This window comes from Fukomys damarensis, unplaced genomic scaffold (assembly GCF_012274545.1).
Source record: "Fukomys damarensis isolate Sample0158 unplaced genomic scaffold, DMR_v1.0_HiC HiC_scaffold_16, whole genome shotgun sequence".
Lineage (NCBI taxonomy): Eukaryota > Metazoa > Chordata > Mammalia > Rodentia > Bathyergidae > Fukomys > Fukomys damarensis.
Window position 1 is genome coordinate 44,049,112 of NW_022900928.1, and position 20,373 is coordinate 44,069,484.

At 38.4% G+C, this 20,373-nt stretch overlaps 1 protein-coding gene across 2 annotated transcripts in view; it reads right to left on the reverse strand.

Annotated features, from left to right (window-relative positions):
• Nucleotides 1–20,373, reverse strand: part of Slc36a4 (solute carrier family 36 member 4) — a 108,606-nt gene that overhangs the window by 40,520 nt on the left and 47,713 nt on the right. Inside the window, exon 1 of one of the 2 annotated variants that reach the window (XM_033764275.1) lies at nt 8,866–8,883. The exons of the other annotated variant lie outside the window; for it this stretch is intronic. The gene's annotated coding sequence lies outside the window, so the exon portion shown is untranslated. Of the gene's footprint in view, nt 1–8,865; nt 8,884–20,373 lie in introns of those variants that run through there. 2 annotated transcript variants of the gene reach the window in all.

Here is a 20,373-nt window from a genome sequence, read left to right on the forward strand (position 1 = left end):
CCCCACCCGCGCGCGAAGAGCATGCGCAATGGGACTGACGGACGGACGGGCCGACGCGGGGGCGACGGGGCCCCCTCCGCGGATCCGGAAGGGCTGGAGGGGCCGCAGATCAGAGGACTAAAGTGAGGCAGGGCTGGGGCTTTGTACGCCCAGAAAAGACGCACGTCTTAGACGTGACTCCGGGTGGTAGGTGAGAGCTGGCTAGGCCTGCAGCTCCTCGGTCCCTTGCAAGGTGCCCACTTACATGTGGGCCGCCCATCTGTTTGCAGTGTCTGCATTCTGTTGAGTTACCTTGGAGGGGGCAGAGTAGAATTTGTTACTCTGGCTGTGTTAGGGTTCTAACCTCTCTTTGGTTATCTCTGTGCCTACGTCCCTATCCAGAGATAAGAGATCCCTTCAAATAGAACTCATCTAGGTACACACAGCTTCACTTTATTAAGGATATTTCCAGGCCCTCCAAGATATCTGACGTTAACCATGGTGCTGAAAGAAACTAATTATCTTAAAGAAATTAATTATCTTAATGCAGTGCCAAACGCCCGTAAGCACTATACACACATACATTATTTTATATAATACTATGGCAACACTGTGAAGAAACTGTAATACTTAGACCCATTTTACAGAAGCAGGAACCGCCAAGGCACAGAGAGGTAAATAACTGGTCTGCAGATGGTAAGCAAGTAAATGGCAAAGATGGAATTCTGTCTGCCACCAAGACCCACAGCTGGCCTCGCAGGTGAGTGCCAATAAATACTAGATGAATTAGTACATGAAGCATGTTTTTGATCATAAAGAAAATATTATAATTTTGAAATTACTCATTTTTTTCAACTCATAGTTCTTTAAAGTCAGGACAACAAACAACAATTTTTTGTATTTGTTTTGTGAGTGTGTGTGAGAGAGAGGGATCTGATATTGAGGACCACTGATGTAACTACATGGTGGTGTTGCTAAATATTTTAGCATCCCAGATTAAAAATATATAGTTACATCATATCTACATCTTGATCCGTTACATGGGTTGTAGGCTTTCATCAGATAACTAGTGATGTTGGTGGCTTGCCAAAACTGTTTTTCCCTGAAATCACTAACACATGCACAGGTAAATCCTAAAAGGAAGTTGTCTTTGAGTCATTCCTAACAAATGATAAAGATATGAGAGTGATAGCTAAAGAAGAGGTCTATCTTAGAACATAACTAGAGCAATTGTCCCAAACACATGGGTGACCTGGTTAAAGATTAACAAGAAGAAAGATAAGCATCCAAAAGTGATATCCTAGGTGTAATTGCCCATTAATCACCCATTGGTCCTATTGTAATGAGAACAGTGCTTCATAAAGGAACATCATTTGAGTATAATGAAAGTATCAAAAACTATTTTCCTCTAATCTCACCATCAAGAAAAACAGGTCTGATACTACAGACGGGCAAATGCTGACTATAGTATAGCCCTGGGCTTCTTTGCACAGGCCTATGTTTAGACCTGCATTGAGCCTCAGTGTCTTTACAGAATATTATGGGGTGATTATGAGATTCGGGAGAACTACATTTCTTCATATGTAACTACTTAATGAGCATATTTACTCTGACTTCTGCTCCAAGCCTTATAAATTAGAAAGGGATGCAGTAGTAGCTTCCAGCTGAGAGGCATATTTTCCAAGACCCCAGTTGATGCCTGAAACTGGATAGTACTAACCTTTATATATACTTTTTTTTCCTATGCATACCTGCCTAAAATAAATTTTAATTTATAAATTAGGCACAATAAGAGATTAATAATAGTAACAATAAAATAGACTAACTACAACAATAAAGTACAATAAAAACTGTATGAATGATTTCTCTATCAAAATATTGTTATCACCCTTCCTCTTCTGATAATATGAGATGATACAAGGTAAACGAGATGAAAAAAAAAAAGAGTGAATGACACTGTAGCCTGATGTTGGGCTTTTTTCTCAGAGTGATTTAAACACGACATTGTGATACCATGACAGCAGATCTGATATCAAGATAGCTATTAAATGACTAATACATGAGCAAGTTGTGTATACAGTGTAGATGCACTGGACAAAGGGATGATTCACATCCCAGGCAGGAGGGTGTGGAATGATGTGAGATTTTATTGCATTACTCAGAAAACTGCTTGCAACTTAAAACTTATGAATATTTATTTCTGGAATTTTCCAATTAACATTTTCAAACCATGACTAATTGAGAGTATCTGAAACTACAGAAAGCAAAACCAGCAATAAGGGAGGACTACTTTGTAATAGTACTGATTTCTTGCATGTTACTCTGATTTCTTTTATTTTTTTATTCCTTAAATTTATTGGTACATTTTAGGTATACAATACGATGACATTCACCATTGGGAATTTGTACCTTTATATGATATATCTTGATTCTTATTATTTTCACCACTCCCTTGCCCTCCATTCAATCCCTTCACCCCTCCCTATTTAAAAAGACATTGTTTCCATTTTTCCTTTCTCATATTTATTCCTTTCCTTTCTTTCCCCACCCCTACCCCTTCCACTTTCCCTTTGGACCTCCTTTTCTTCCTATTTCACGTTATCTATTATACCTTTTAGTCCTTATTTACACTTTCAATTTCTCACACCAGAGAAACTATTTGATATTTACATGTGTGTCTTATTTATTTCACTTAAGAGTATGACCTCAATGTGTTTTCCTAATATGAATATTCACCACTATGAATTTTCCTGGTAAGATTGTTTTCATAGTATCCCATATATTCCAATATGTTGTAATGGGATTGTCATTTAATTGCAGAAACTATCTGATTTCTTCTGTAATTTCCTCTGTGATTCACTGGTTGCTCAGTAGCATGTTATTCAATTTCCATGTATTTATGAAATTCTTGTGGTTTCTTTCCTATTCTTCTCCAGTTTCATTGCAGGATGATCTGATAATATTCAGGGAATAACTTCATTTCCTTTACATTTATTCAAATGCCCTCAATGAGCAAGTATGTGTTCTATTTTGGAGAATGACCCATGTGAAGCTGGAATGAATGTGTATTCTGATTTTGTTGGGTGGAACACTAAACATCTGTTAAGTCCATGTGTTGAAGAATTTGGTTGAGTTCTAGTATTTGTTGTTTATTTTTTATCTAGTTGATCTATCTATTTGTGACAGTGGAGTATTGAGGTCCGCCACTACTGTTGTATTAGTGCTTATATGAATGTTCATGTCTATTAATATTTGTTTTATATAGTTGAGTGCACCGTTATTTGGTGCATATGTATTTATGATCGTCATCTCTTCTTGAATTGTTCCCTTTACCAGGATGTAAAGGCCTTCTTTGTCTCTCTTAATTAGTGTTGGTTTGAAATCCATTTTATCTACTCTTGTTGCTGAGTAGCTACTCCTGCATTTTTTTCAGCTTTAATTGAGTTTATTGAGACATTTTAGGGATACAGTACAGTTACATTCATTGTTGGGATCTTGTACCTCTACATGACAAGTCTTTTCTCATTTTTTTCTTTTCCCTTATTACCCTTCCCCTACCCATCCCACATTTCCCTACACCTTTAGCTCCTTTCTTCCCATTTCTAAATGTCAGTAATCTTACTAGGATCTTATGTATTATTGCAATTATTGAAGATATACTCCTAAGTGAAATAAATAAGTCACACATGTGTAAATGCCGAATAGTTTCCCTGGTGTGAATAATTTGCCATAATACTCCTGCATTTTTACAGGTTCCTATCACATGGAGGGTGGTTCTCTACCCTTTAAGTGTCATTCTATGAGTTTATTTTTTATTTAAGTGTATTTCCTGTATGCAGCATATTGTTGTATTGCTTCTAGACCCATTCTGTCAGTCTTTCTCTTTTGATTGGTAAATTGAGACCATTGACATTGATGGTTATGACTGATATGTATTGACTTTTCCTTGTCATGACCTTTTCCTGTTGTTGGATTCTCCCTTTGCATTTAATATCTGGTCTTGCCCGATGGATTCATTCTGTTGGGTTTTATGGAGTTTTGACCCTCATTGTCTTTGTCTAGGATATTGTTTAAAAATGTTTGCAGTGCTGGTTTGGTATTCATGAAGTTCCTCCAGTATTCTCTGTCATGAAAGTTTCTTATTTCTCCATCAATTTTGAAAGATAGTTTTGCAAGGTCCATCAGTCTGGGTTGGAGGTTGTTTTCTTTCAGCGCTTGAAATAACTGTACTCTATGCTCTTCTTGCCTTGAGGGTTTGTGTTGAGAAGTCTGCTGTGATTCTGGTGAGCTTTTCTTTCTTGTGATTTGTTTCTTTTCTCTAACAGCTTGTAAAATTGTATTTTTTCTGTTGGGTTCCTGTTATGCCTAGGTGTAGTTTCTTTTCTTTTTCTTTTTTTTTCATCACTGCTAGTTGGAGTCCTATATGCCTCACTTATCTGTATGTGAAATTCATTTCCCCTGATTGGAAAGTTTGCTACTATTACTTCTGTGCTCTGATTTCTTACACCTTACAAATTACTATTATTCCTGCAGTTAAAATTGTAGGGTTGTTATGCATTGATCTACATTAAATTGAAGGCATAAGTATTTCATTAACCTAAAAAATTGTTTATTTGTCATATACATACGGAGACTTGCTCTGTCATTTCCCCACCACTCTTGTTGATCTCATTAAACCATTTTGTAGGGGAAGTTACCCTAGTTCATGCTGATGATTGTAGACCATCATGGTTCTGGTAGCTGCTCTCTATTCTACTTGAAAATACTCCATAAACTTTCAGTTAGATAAGACTGTACATGGTAAAGCTGTAAGAATAGAGACATTATAAATAATCTGATGATTTGAACTCTGGCAATTTCTTTCTTTTCATGACTTTAATTTCCTATGCCATGTCTTAACTTAACTAGTTCCATCTTTTCAACCACAGCACTTTGTTCACATCTCTATTGTAGCACTTCACTCCTCATACTGTAATTATCTCCCAGTCTGGTCCTTATGCTGTACTTTGAGCTGCTGCAGGAGAGAGGCTGTATCTCATTTGTCTTTGTCTCAGAATGTCCTAGCACAGTGCATGCACTACTTAAAAAATAAGTGTTTGAAATTGTTGAACACAGCCTCATAGATACATAAAAGGAAACATGCAGAAGTCTTTAATTTATTCAAGCATATTTACCTTCTCTCTGCTAGATGTAGGGCTATAATGGTAAATGACAGTGATAGATCCCTGCCATCATAGAGTATAGTGTAGGAATACACAAATATAAAGAACTAAATAAAATGTTGCCTATGTAATTATAATTGTTAATAAGGAAAATAATAGAGCACTCAGGGGCCCTACTTTAGTTGAGTAACATTAGAGCAGCCTTCTCTGAGAACCTTAATTTATACTGATATCTCAAAGTGAGAAGGAATTGCCACTGAATATATAAGAGGAGCATTTTCAGACAGTGGGAATGGCCTGTCCTATTTTACAGATTGAAAAAAATGGTTCTGTTTGACACATACTGATTTTGGACACTTGTGGAATGTCTTGATAGATTTGTCTATTATACAGCCATTGTATCTCTATAGTTTCCTCTTGCATAAAATATTACCAATCTTATAAGTTGTGTTGATAATTGAATGAAGTATGTAATAGCCTGATTCATATATTGCCTGATTCATTATGAAGCATTGAATAAACTGAATATATTAGTTAGGGATGTTTTATTATTGCAACAGAGAGGCCAACAATTAGTGTAAGCTGAAAGGGAAATTGAACGTGAATATTAAGATCCTTGAGGAAGAGGTGAGTCTCAGCTCAGGATTAACTGATTCTTTGTTATTATTATTACCATCTTTTCATTAAAAGATGGAAATAAAGTGTTTGTAGATGGGGAAGGGAGGAGGGGATGAAGGGAGGGCAGGTACAAGGGGAAAAAATGAAAACCAAGACCTGTCATGTAGAGGTACAAGATCCCAACAATGAATGTAACTATACTGTATCCCTAAAATGTACCTATAAACTCAATTAAAGCTGAAAAAAAGGAATAACTTATTCTTATGCCTCTGAGTCTGGGTTTCCTTTTCCAGTGATTGCTTTTCTCTGTGCATCTGCTTGCACTTCTATGGAAGTTTTCACTGCACAACTCCTCTGCTTTCTCAGGTTCATCTTACAAAAAAAATTCTCGAAAAGCCTTGATGTCAGTATCTTATAGTCCAGAAAAATACTTGTCTCTTTCCTTCCATTCCAACTATAAAATTTCCCAAGAAAAAATGGTGACTGAATCATCTTGGGCCTGTGGACTACCTGAGTAATGGACAAAGATGTACTGTGGTGTGTCCCGATGGAACCACGTAGATGGCAGTGTGGGAAAGGAAGGCTTCCAAATGGAGAGGCTGCGCAAATCGAACTCTAGGCATCCACTCTATTTTAACTCTCCTCTATGTAAAATATGACTTACTTTGTATCTTAATAAGTCTCTTTTATCCTCTTATGTTTTCAATGGAAATACCAAAAAGCTTCTCACCATCTCCTAATTAGTATCTGTCTTAGTGATTTCCTATTCTGTTGATGGATGCAGTAGCATGCTAACCAGCACTGTACTCTTAAAAAGTTTTTCATTAGGGTGATTGCTGCTAACAACTGTACTATTATTACCAATAATTTTGTTCTATTTAATTCACTACGACTAATTTAGAAGACTGAAAAAACGGAAAACTAAGTGCCTAGAGGAAATAAAATTGATGTAGGTAACAGAAGTTTAACTTTTGGGGGTTAGGGGGACTCAGGACCTTGCACTTGGAAGGCAGGCAACAGCACCACTGATCTAAATCCCCAGGCCCAGAAGTTTAACTTTTTTAAAAGCCTCTGTAGAATTCTCCAATAGATTTTTGAGGTGTTAGGATTTGATCCCAGTACCTTGCACATGGTAAACAGATACTCTGTTATGGAACTACACCCCCAACCCTTTCAAGTAGATTTTCTAAACATATATTATATTACATTATATCATATTATATCTATAAAACAAGAGTATAATTCTACAGCAAAATGAATAATTGGGAAACAAAAGAACAAGAAAAAATACACAAAATTAAGAAAATCAAAGGATACATTCGGCAGATCCAGTACATTCTCAGAGAGAGAGAAAAGTAATCAAAGTAATCATAATTCCTTAAACGTTCTCAACACATACAGACACACACACAATATAATTATTCAAAGTGGTGGGTATATTAGCTTGATTGTGGTAATTATGTACATCAAAATATCACATTGTACACTATAAGTAGATTCAATTTTGCCAGTTATACTTTGATCAAGCAGGGGGTTAGGAGCAAGGGTTTAAGCTTAGAATAAACAACTTGCCCCAAATCCCACCTGTGGAAACCAAATCCAGTTGCAACTCTAGGCCATGTACTCTTTTGGTACTGGGGATCAAACTCAGGTCCTTGCACTTGCAAGGCAGGTGGTGAAACCTCTGAACTAAATCCCCAGCCCCCTAGGCCACATACTCTTAACCTTTCTATCACAAGGCCAATTAAGGTCCTGAGCTTCTGAGTTGATTCAGTTTGTGATTTAGACATGACAGCATTGTACATTTCTATCTGCATATTCTCAGATGACTAATGAAAGATTAGAAAAATCACTGTGAAATCAGGTAATTGATCTTTTCTGTTGGGGCTGAACTATGACATAAATGTCATTACTAATATATTAAACATTGTCCTTTGAAAATATTCCTTTTTGAAAAGAATCAAAAAAGTTACTATGGCAAGTGCTTGAAAGCACACACTTATTTTGCCACGTGTTATTTATTCCTTTTTGTATTTAACATAAATGGTAAAAGACTTTAAAGCTCTTATTTTAATAAATTCTAAGTCTGTTTCCAAAGACTCAAAAGAAAGAGTGCTTTAAATTGTATCCTTCTTTCCATTTTAAACATTATGTATTGGTTAAACATTAAACTGCAAAGAAATTATTTTACTTGTGTTGTCTTCAAGCGAAACTATTGTCATGCAGAGTACAAAAGTCTGAGTTTTCTCTGGATGCTAAGAACTCATGATCCTCACATGTAAATTCAACTTGATAGGTCCTTTCTGTTTCAGGATTTTAACATCAAGGTCTGGTTTGGGATTTAATTTGATAGGTTGTGCCTGTCAGCTTTTGTATAGACTACTTTCATCATGGTTCAAAGGGAGTGCGTGAAAGACTTATGGTAAGTAGGTCACTAGAGACCCATGTTATGCATGAAGAATCCTCAAATGCCAGCTATCTGAAACACTTTCCATGGTGATTTAAGGAGCTTGTTCATGACTTAATACCACTGTTGAGAATATCAGCCATATTGGGAAGAAACAGAGCCATACCTCATTAGGAAAACCTGCCTAAGAGATAAAGATCTCTAGTGGACCTGACTAGACAAAATAAACACCTACATACCATCTGCTTTTTTGATAATAAAAAGAAGTGGTATGGAAATTAGAAGGCTTAGGATTAGGGTTCCAATAAAGGTTCACATTCCCACTTATGCCATCAGGAGTCTTTTTGAAGGAAGTACCATTTCAAAAGAAAATGTCACCAACCTGTTTCTCCTGGGACTAATCAGGGACTAATCAATCACACTGTACCCTGTTAATATGACTCTGTTCTTGTCAGTTTTGTTTGTAATCATGACACATGGTTATTTGTTGTCTGATGCATCCGTGTCTATTCACCATAACAGTGCAGGTTTGTTTTTTTGTTTTTTGTTGTTTTGTTTTTTTTTGTCCCAGAGATGGAACTCAGGACCTTGTGCTTGGGAGTCAGGCAGTGGAACCACTGAGCTAAATCCCCGGCCCCAACAGTGCAGTTTTTTAAAGAGAGCCCTAATTTTCCTCAGCAAATCCAGTGTCTGACTTACCTTTTCAACTGAGAAATCTTCTCTTACATTAGGTCACAGCGCAAGGATTTATTGAGTCAGTATCTTAGATTTGTGTAGTCACTTCAGAATGAATCCAGCATATCCAAAATAACTTTTTACTTGCTCTCAGGATTCACACCTTTACTATTGGCACTTTTTCTGGAGGTGAAAGAAGGAGTTGTCACTAACTGCATCCCCAGTGGAAATGATGTGCCCTGTGATAGCTGAATTCTAATTTCCCTGGGATAATATGAATTTTCTCTTTTGTTCCAAGTGTCCCAGTTTGAACCACAAGTTATACAACTATCTTTCTCATAACAGTAGCTACCATTCAACATGGGAGCATGTGTTATAGAGCCATATTTTGTCCCTTATCCCAGCAAAGCAGATCTATGTTTCTGGTGCTGTTCACAGGGACATAATGTCATGTGCCCAAACCCTTACCTCTCTTAAGAATATAGATTTAGGAAAGACCCAAAATTCTTTGAAATACATCTTCCTAAAGTCATTTAAACAGCCACCTGGCTGATAATGACCACAAATATCAGAATTTGGCTGGTAACTGTATAGTACATTATAGGTTTTTAAAAACTCTGCTAACGTGTCAGTCACAAATCCTGCCCTACAGAACTCCTCTGTTCTGAGTACTCAGAGGAATATGGGAGTGCCTAGTATTGCCACCCAGTGGTCTGTTGCCTCTTTACCGTGTTCAGAAACAACTAGAGATGTATGCTAAGCCCATGTCAGACACAAATATTACATTAAGCAAATGATGGGAGCAAAGAATACAAGATATGACAAAAGTGACTCATGCTACATACCTGTTTCAAGGTCATATAGACCAGTGTCGTGGCAGACAGTATGTACTCCACAATTGTTAATGTCTCCTTTGCTCAGCATAAATTGGAAATTTTCTTGCCACATAAATATGCTTTTAATTTAAAGGGCTCTGAGTGAGGCTTCTCCCCTGCTCATCTAACACAAAACATGCTGGGCAAGAACATCTGATTCTAGATTTAGTGGCAGTCCTCATAGAACGCTTAGAATTCAACTTAAAAGGTTAAATATTTCCTCAACTTATACTGTGTCTTTGAACATGCTGTGAACCCTAACCAATTCACCAACGAATTTGTACTTGATCTTAGCCAAAAAGCTGAGAAGTGATATTCACCAACAAATTTGCACCTCACTGGGAGAGGGAGAACAGGTACAAAAATAGTTATATGGAACCTGAAGAAGTAGCACTCTCTTGGAGTAGTAAGAACTTCGTAGAGGTAAAAATGCATTAGCTATCATAATAACAACATTGATCAGTTGGAAGCTTGTTATGGCTCAAGCACTACTTTAAATGCTTTTTTATTTGAATTTGTTCCATTTAAGATTAACCTTCAAGAAAAGGCATAATTCAGATAAATAGAAGTGGAGAAGAAAGGATAGCCTGAGGTACAAGAACAGATTAATTAAAGGCATGAAGTCAGGAGGCATTCAGGAAACAGTAACCATTATAATGACTCTGGGTCAGATTTAGGGATATGTGAGGAATGAAGGGAGATAAGGCTTCAAGCAGAAGTTGGTGCCTTAAATGTAACAGCAAGAAGTCTGAGATTTGTTCACTAGTTCTAGAGATTCCAGTAAAGCAGTGATTCAGCCACCAATTTACAGCATAATCCCTCAGGGCCCTTTCTCAAAGTGTACTTGTCCATGCCTCAGTGCTGGAAACTGATTTGGGAAATCTTATTTGCAACCCTATCATATGAACTTTTTAAAAATGCTCTAGCAATTTTTATGGTCACCCAGTTGAAAAACTATTAATTTAAGGGCCTCTTTCCGTGGAATTGTCATGGTTAGAGCTGAATGTAGGAAGAGCTAAGCAGCAGCATGGACGATGATTTGGTGAGGAGCAGGCAGATTATAGAGTGTCAACCTGGTAAGCCCCTGTAAAAGCGAGTGAAATTGAAGGGAACTTGGTGGGAGGTGACTGGTATGTGTGACGGGGTTAGACTCAGAAGCAGGGCTTGTGCTTTGACTGGCGGGAGGGATAGAATGAGATGACTCTGATACTTAAATGCCCACATGAAGGATAGTATTATTCCTGATCAAGATAAAAAGAGACAGAAAGAAGATTATAATTGTAGGTTAAAATTATAAACTTTTGAGAAGGCAGTAAGTGGCCTCAGGTAAAAATAGATCAGAAATGTCTGTCTAGAACTCAAATGTCTTGGTACTTGACTAAGTCTTCTTAGAGTCTTCGGAATCAAAGTGATGGAATGTCTGGCTCATTCACATTTTGTTTTGTTGAATTCAGTAGATGATAATATAAAGATTTCCATGAATAGAATGTTGGAAATCTTCTCACTCAGGTGTAGGTGGAAGAAGAAGACCTACTGTAGAGCCAGAGGGATAACTCTGGACATGAGGTCACAAGAATTCACAGGCAGGAAGGACATGGGGAAAATGATGATTGGCAGGGAAGGGTATTCTTCAACATCTGTGCCTTCAAATCATTAAAGAGGATAAGAATTCAAATGGCCAAGTCTCTTGGTTGTGAAGGATAGCAGCCAATTCAGCTAGCTTAAGCAGAAAATGAGGAATTTCATTGCCTAAGGAAGAGCCAGTGGGTGAGGTGACAACCAAAGCTCCAGAAGGGTAGGATCCAGGGCAGCTTTCGGTACCTCCTAGAATCCACAAACCGTCTGTCTAGGTGATGTAGCTGTTGGCACAACTCCATTCCAACGAATTCTGTGCCTCTGCCATCCAGGCTCCAAATTCTAAGGGGGGGAGATTTGATTGGCCCAGTTTGAGTCTGTATTTCTCTACCTGAAACAATCAGCTCTAGCCAAGGCAGCAATGGTATAAAATGTTATCATCGGCTGCAGTGAAGCAAGTTCTACTGAATTGTGGAATTTGTGGGATCCAGATTGCAGGGTGTGGAGAAGCAGGAAAAGTCAGTGTCACATTTCAAAACTGCTTCCAGTCCTGCAGGTGTGAAAAGAACAGAAAGATGGGGCTTGAGGGTACGGTTTTTAGGGGAGGGAAAGTTTACCCAATAGACTGAGATTAGGCATAGTGAACTGGGAAATCAAGACATAATAAATAGAAATAATTAACGGCATAGAGGTGATACCCAAAGTATTTCAGTCAGGGCTGGGCATTTAGCTCATTGGTTCTGCCGTCTGCTTCACAAGTGCAAGGGCCTGAGTTTGATCCCCGGTTCCAAAACAAACAAACAAACAAAACAAAGTATTTCAGTTAACAACCTCTGGGATTAAATGGATCTTAAGGGACCTTGTGGAATTACTTATATGTCCTATACAAAATAAAATGAATATCATTAAAATAGGGAAGTAGGACAGTTGCTGTCTGTCTACAGGGGTGACTGTGCAGTGGTCAAAAAGTTATTGAAGTATTTGCACAGGGAGAAACAGTGAAATCACTCTATGAATCAAAGTAGAGCTATCATAAAAATTCTTAGAAGAGGAAAACTTGCTATGGACTTGCAAAACTTGTTTGTAACAGAAATGGTTGCATTAATTTGGCTAAATGAAGAATTACATAAGTAAGAAAGTGATATTGTAAGTTATGCAAGAGCAGAAAAACAGCAACAAAAAGTCGCTGAGGTGAATGTCAGTAATACCTTTCTTGGAACTGTCCAAAAGAGTCAGTGATCCACCAGTACTTCTGTTCCTGTGGGTGAGGAACTTTCATAAACTGATGCCAATAAATAGTCAACTTTCCTCTGATAGTCTGTGCTCTATATTCAGAATAACCTTCTTCTTGATTAGGGTCAAGCTTATATCCTAAGAAAGACTGTGTGTTTGTCCAATAGACCTCTGTATTTCAGTCCGTATTTAGTAATTTTTCCTGAATGAGTTAACTGGTTTCTGATTTGTACTGGACTTTTCATGGAGTTCAACACTGATCACAAGTTCTCCAGAATTTTATGTGTAATTTCTCATTGAAAATACATGGATGTCTGGCTGGGGCAGACACTGATAACTGCTTATCCAATATTGTCGATTAGTGGAATACTGTCACCATTGGCCCATAAAGGTCCTTTTTTGATTTTATTTATTTTATTACACAATCAAATGAAAGCAAAACAATAAAAATTTAAAACTATACACAAAAGATACTATTTTATATATCACTCCTATAAGTTTTATTACTGTTTGGAACTAATACCAAACAGACAAGTTTTCTCTTCATGGGTAGACAAAATTAGTGTTCTTGGCCTGTGTAAGGCAATCCTCCACTCAGGTTACACTGCAGGGAGCCCAAGAGAGAATCGCCTCTAGAGGGCATCAGATGCCTCAGTTTTGCACTTCTCCCTGTCATTCTCACTCCCAATGTGGAGTAGTTCTACACTCCATTCTAGGGGTCAGGAACATCAGTTTTGTACTATCTGGGTATGTCCAGTGTCTCCAGTTTTTCTACCTCTTTCTCCACCAGACTGGCCAACTCCTTTAGCACTCTCTCACCACCAAAAGAGCAAATCTATTAAAGCCATCTCCATGGAGTTTCTCTTTATTTGCTTTAAGTTCTTTAGGAAAGGATATCTTGGTTCCCTTCTAAATTTGATTCGGTATTGCTAAGGTAATGATGACAATGACTGTTTAATGAGCACATTCTTAACAGCTTCCTTTGAATGCCATTTCTGTCTTTTGGACAAAACAAGAAAGGAACCAAATACTACTATCATTTGGATGATTTGTGTGTCTTGATTTGTCCAAGATTATCCTCATTTTAGTACCAAAAGTCCTTCATTCCAGGGAACTCTTTAGTCCTGAGCAAATTGGGGTGGCTGGTCAGCCTACTTCTAAAGAAAAGACCACAGTGAACTTAACTTGAGATAAGTCTTGGGAATCCTATCACTTTTATTAACTCAGAACTTTTTCCAAGGATATTTTCTACTCCAGGTAGCACACACACACATGCACACACACACGCGCACACACACACACACACATACAAACACACTCACAATAATAATGATAATATCATTCTACTAAAGCCAGGAAGAATACAAACTCGGTATCCCTATTATTATTGAAAAACATCCCGGTGGTTTTAAACATCTATGGTTTGTTCCTCAAAGGTCCCTGTGCCAAAAGCTTCGTCCACACTATGGCAGTGTTGAGAGGGCAGGACTTGAGGAGGAGGGCCAGGCAGAAGGTGATTAGGTCACAGGGGCACCGCCCTGATGAGTGAATGAATGCTGTTTCTCAGAATTGGGTCAGGGCCTGAGGATGTGAATTAGTTCTCTTTTAAGGGCTGTTCAAAACAAGACCACCTCCTACACCTATCTCCTTCTGCATATGTTGTTTCCTTTCTGCTTCTGCTGTGACACAGCCAGGATGCCCTCACCACCACAAGCATCACAAACCAAAGAAACTCCTTTTCTTTATATAGTACCTAGCATTGGTAATTCATTGTAGCAACACAAAATGAACTGAGACAGATTCCAAATTGAGATTTTTCAAGAAATTGGAGAAGTGAATATTGGAAAGGTATCAAAATAGTTTTTGTAAATCATGATTGTCTAGCCAGAAAAATCCACAATAATCTTATGGAAAATATTTAGAACTAATGAAAGACTTTGTGTATATATCTGGAGGAATTTGATTCCAAAATATATTAATCTCTAGTAATTTCTGGTTGGGTACCATGAGAAAACCTTCTCTCTCTCTCTCTCTCTCTCTCTCTCTCTCTCTCTCTCTCTTCCCCACTCTCCCCTCCACACACACACCACTCCATCTTGCAGATGACATGCTAGGCATTAGTAAGGTCACAGAATATCCTGAATTTTTCACTGGTAAATGATATTGAGCTACTGAGTGGTATCATTTAAAGAAAAGAAGTACAGTGGTATCTTGGTAGTCCTTGTTAACTGGTTCTGGGAGACGAGATGAATGTCAAAAATGATGACTACCAAAGAAATGGTTTTTGATAGAAAGAGTAGCAAGTCTCAAGGCAACTGACACCAAGTTCTAGCTTGTGTTAGAAAAACAAAAGTACAGGAACAGACTTTTTCATCAACATGCATGAAATACCAAAGTCCATGAGTTTCAAAGCAACTAAATACTTGGATATGACTGTGTAGGAATTTAGGGTAGCTGGTCTTGGGAGGCCAGGTAATTCCCCTTTCTGGTCTGGAGATGGAATTAGCCCTTTGTATTGAAAGGCCCAGAAACAGGAGACTGTTAGATACAGAAGAGGCCCAGGAGGAGGAAGCAGTTGCAGCTTTGTGTCTGTAAGATGGCAGACTCTTGTGCCCACCTGGGCTCCGACCTCCATGATTGTTTCACACCCTAATGGAGCAGCACTGGGGGAATTATACATAATTTATTGAAAGGTTAGGAAACTTTAGGAGACTGGAATAGGTGCGCTTAAGTAACTGTTCCAGGAGTAAACTGACTGTCCCAGGTTAGCCAGCAAAAGCACTCACTGTTGGGAATGAGCATAAGCTCAGGGGCAGGACTTGGGAGCAGCATGCTGACTGCCATTCTGTGGTGGTTGGTCCTTCTTGTGGATTCATTTAATAACATGATATAAGATTCTTGGTGATGTGAAGAGTCACAGCTTCCTGCTCATAAAGATGGCTTGTTGGTGCTGGGGATTTAGCTCAGTAGTTCCGCTGTCTATCTTGCAAGCTCACAGACCCGAGTTTGATCCCCAGTACCAAAACAATAAAAAAAGACAGTTTGTTAATTCTTGAGTTGCTATGAATCTTGGAGACTGAAATTGGGCTCCCTATTGCAGGAAAGAACTATGATACATATATACACTCACACTCACACACTGTTGTCCCCAATGTAGGAAGGTTTAACTTACAGTTTTTTTGCCTTTATCATAATACACAAGCACATCGTTAAGTAGAAATCATACTTGAAATTTTTCTCTTTTTCTTAGCTAGTGATGTGCAGTATACTTGCACAAGTTGCTGGGCAGCGGCATCGTGCTGCAGCTCCCAGTCAAGCACACAGTCATGAGAGTAAATAATTGATATTCCAGAGTAACCAATAAATTATGTGACATATTGAACCCTTTATTATAAAATAGGCTTACATTAGATGATTTTGCCTAACTGTAAACTAATGTAAGTGTTCTGAAAATATTTAAGGGAAACTAGGCTAAACTATAATGTTCAGTAAATGAGAGAACTAAATGCATTTTTGGACTTAGGATATTTTCAATTTAGCAATGGGTTACTGAGATATAATCCCACTGTTAGTCAAGAAGCAACTACACACACACATACACACACACACACACACACACACACCTGTATTTTAAAACTTTCATTTGAGAACATATGTCATTTCTATAATACTTTGAATTTTCCCAGGCTGTATCAGCTTGTGGACACAAATAAGGCCATCTTGTTATTAATTCCCAAAGTTTAGTGTCTCTTTTCCCATGTGGTATAAATTCCACACCTCTGAGAGTCATCAGGAGGGGTCACATACACCTATCTTACTCCACTCGCTGAGCTACTACTGGCTGCACCATTAGGAATGAATGTCTCTATGCTCTGCCAAGCACAGGGGTCCCCTCTGGGTGCCAAAACTGAGCATCACTGGAAACTGCTAATTATGGGAAATCTTACTTTTTAAATCATGTACCCTATTGTGTCTTTGGAAATTTCACCTTATGTGTTTATAGTGCCCTCTTAGAGACTTAAATAAATACAAGAAAAAAGATGTATAGGTAGCTCTTTAGGAACCAGCTAAAAAGACTCCCTAGTATCTAGGTTATGTTCTGATAGAAAGGGAGGGAGGAAGGGCAGGGAAAGAGAGGGAAGGGAGGCGGGGAGGGAAGAGGAGAGAAAGAGAAGAGAGCAAGAGAGGTGAAGAAATTAGGCAGACTTATGTGAATTAGTGTGTTCTAGGACACCCTGTCATTTTTATTTCTTAGTTCTTTCTCTGCTTTGGACTAAGGCAAACATTCAGAGGTTGAGGACGTCAAATACCGATCAATCCCTATAAATTCCACATCCTTATGTTGTAAAAGGCTTTGTATATTGATGAGTCCATCTCATTCTGTCTAGTTTCTCAGCCTCAAAAAGACAGAAAGAAAAGATTCTACTAAGTCACCAGAAATTCACTAGACATGCCCCCAAGACTAATGAGCCGCCAGCAGGGAACCAACCAAGGGCTAATATAAATCTAAGGGATGAATGTTATTTTAAAAGAATATACAAGCTCTGAGAAATACCAATTATAACCAAAAATTGTTCACCCTATTCTGTCACGTGCCCTTAACTAAACCACTAACATTGCTAACCAACCTCCTCTCCTAGGCAGGGTCGTTGAACTATAAGCATAGATCATGTGGTCAGTATTATGTTTTAAGAGTGGCCTGGAAAAAAAAACCCATTATTGAAGGAGGAAGACTTGTAGTCCCTGGAGAGTCTCTGAGAAGTAGGGTAGTGTCAGAAGCCTTGCATATTTAGAATAGTACCTGGCAGATAACAAACGTATGTTGGAATTTAACCTTTTTTATTATTGTTGTAGGTGTTTCTATAAATTCAAATGACTTCAGATATTGAAAAGCAAAATCCATTTTTAAAAACTAGTGTTTAGTTATTTCAGCAGACTAAAGGTGACGTCCCAGGACCATATTTCACAATCTTCAAATAATTACCCTCTTAAGAATGACAACTACTCAGCCATAAAGAATGAGAAATTAGAGACATTTATAGATAAATGGATGCACATTGAGGTGATGCTCTTAGGTCAAATAAATAGGACACGCATGTGTAAATACTAAATAGTTTCTCTGGTGTGAGAAACTGAAAGTGTAAATAAGGACTAAAAGGAATAATAGATAATGTGAAATAGGAAGAAAATGGGTAAAGAGGAAGGGGAAGTGGGAGGGATGGGGAAAAGAAAGAAAGAAATGGAATTAATATGAGAAAATAAAAAATGAAAACAAAGTCTTTGTAAATAGGGAGGGTGGGGGTTGAAGAGAGGGCAGGGGAATGGGGAAAAAATAACTAAGATAAATTATGTAAAGGTACAAATTTCCAGGGATGAATGTCTTTGTGTACCTAAAATGTACCAATAAAATTAATTTTAAAAAAACAGAATGATTCTACAACTTGAACTTCTACAACTTGAAAAAAAGACACGATTCAGAATTTTTTGTAGATTCTAAAACATCATTCCTTGGAGAATGACTAAAATAATACTGTGACTTTGCTGCCACCTACTGGAAATTTAGATTTTTACATACTGTTCTTAGTAAACAGCCAATTGAATGCTTGTGTATTTGGCTTTTATTGGCTTGTGTAAATCACAGTATCAAACATCTAATGGCAGAATCTATGACTATATCTGTCTTAGTCATTTTCCTCTTTGCTGGGAGGGAATTTCTAATACCCACGACTCAAAAGAGGAAAGGGTAATTTTGTTTTTGTTTTGTTTTTTGCTTTTTGGGTTTTTAGTAGCTCATACTTTTTAAAGGTTTCAGTCCATGGCCAGCCAGCTCTAAGGCAGAAATTGCATGGCAGTGGAGCATAGTGGATGAAAATCTGTTCACATCATGTTAGCCAGGAAGCAGAGAGAGAAAGGTGCTGGGGAGGGAGATAAATCTTTCCAGGTCATACTTCCAGTGACCTATCCCTTCAAACCAGGCCCCAGGTCCTAACATCAAATTTAGCCCTAGTTTCCTCATCATCCAATAACTTTCCAAAAGTCCCACTTCTGAGTGCATAAGAGTTTTGGAGGTCATTCTTGATCTAAACCAAAACATTACACCACTGGCTTCCCAAAGACACATGGACATCTCCTTATGCAAAATGCATTTAGTCCATCTGTAATAGTCACTAGTCTTAACAGCTCTAGCATTGCTGAAAAGTCCAAATGCAAAGTCTTCTCTGAGACTCAAGGCAAACTCTTAGCTATGAGCCCCTATAAAAATGAATGTTAAACACTTTCAATATACAATGGCACAAGGTAAACATTTCCCTTCTAAAGAGAAGAAAGGAAGAAGGGAAAGGAATTGTACCAAAGAAAGAAGCTCAGTAGCGCAAATACTAAATCTCCTAGTTACATGACTAGTATCTAGAAGATACTAATCTTTTCAGCACCCAAGCTCTCTCTGGCCTGAATTTACAGGTAGCTTCTGGACATAAGAAAAACTCCAAATTATTCAGCTCTTTTTGTCCTGATTCTCACCATAAATTTGGCTATGAGTAACCAGCAAGACCCATGTCATAACTTAAATTTTGGTCTGCCTTGAGTTTCCTCTGCCAGATTAATTAGGCAACTACCCTTAATCTCAGTATCCCATAAAGTCTTGGGACATGGGCAAAATTTAGACAAATTTTCTGCTAGAGCTCAAAACACATGCCCTCTAGTCCAATTGTTGATGGAGTTCTTATTCCCAACTGAAACTGTCTAAGCCTGGCCTTTACTGTCTGTATTTCTATCAGCATCCTGGATTTCTGAGCTCTGATCAGTATCAGAATGAAGCTCAGCTTATAGCATTCTGGGGCTTCTCCCAACCTTTCCAAACTCCTGCAAACCAGTTCCAAAGTCTTTTTTAAATGCATGGTCAGGTATATTCATGGCAACAACAACACTCATGGTACCAAAATCTGTTTTAGTCTCTTTCATCATTACTGAGACAGAATACTTTTTAAATTTTTGCTGTTGTTTGGTTTTATTTTGTCTCATTTGTTTGAAATGGGGTCTCACTGTGTAGTTTTGGCTAGCCTTGAAGTCATTGTGTACCCAGGCTGGCCTTGAACTCATGTCGATGCTCCTGATCTACACTCTTGCATGCTGAGAGTAAAGGTGTGTGCCACCACAGCCAGCAGGGACAGAATACCTAATGCCTACAACTTAAAGGAGGAAAGGTTTATTTTGGTTCATAGGTTTTTAAAGGTGTCAGTCCATGGTTGACTGGCTGCAAGGAGGAACAGCATAGCAGAGGGACGTGGTAGATGAAAAGCTGCTCACCTCCTGCTGGCCATGAAGCAGAAAGAGAAGGGAGAAACCATCAAGAGAGTTATACCCTCCCAGGTCACACCTCCAGTGACTCACTTCTAACCAGCAAAGCCTTACTAACAGCACATTCAGCTATAGCACCCCCATCATCAGATTACCTCCCAAAAGCCCTGCCTCAGGGCCAGAAATTTAGCTCAGTGGCTCCATGCCTGTCTCACAAGCTCAAGGTCCTGCGTTCGGTCCCTGGTACCAAAAAGGGCAGGGGAGGGGTGGATTTAGCTCAGTGGCACCTATGGCTGCTTTACAAGCACAAGGTCCTGAGTTCAGTCTCCCATACCAAAACACACACACACACACACACACACACACACACACACACACAAACGCACACACGCACGCACGCTCATGCCCTGCCTCTAGATGCACAAGAATTTGGTGGGGGGTATTCTCCATCTAAACCATAACATTATAGGTGCACAGATGCACTTTTTGTTTTAATACAAAACAGCAAATCTTACATGATCTGCCTAGTCATAAATCAAGGACTACAGAGAAC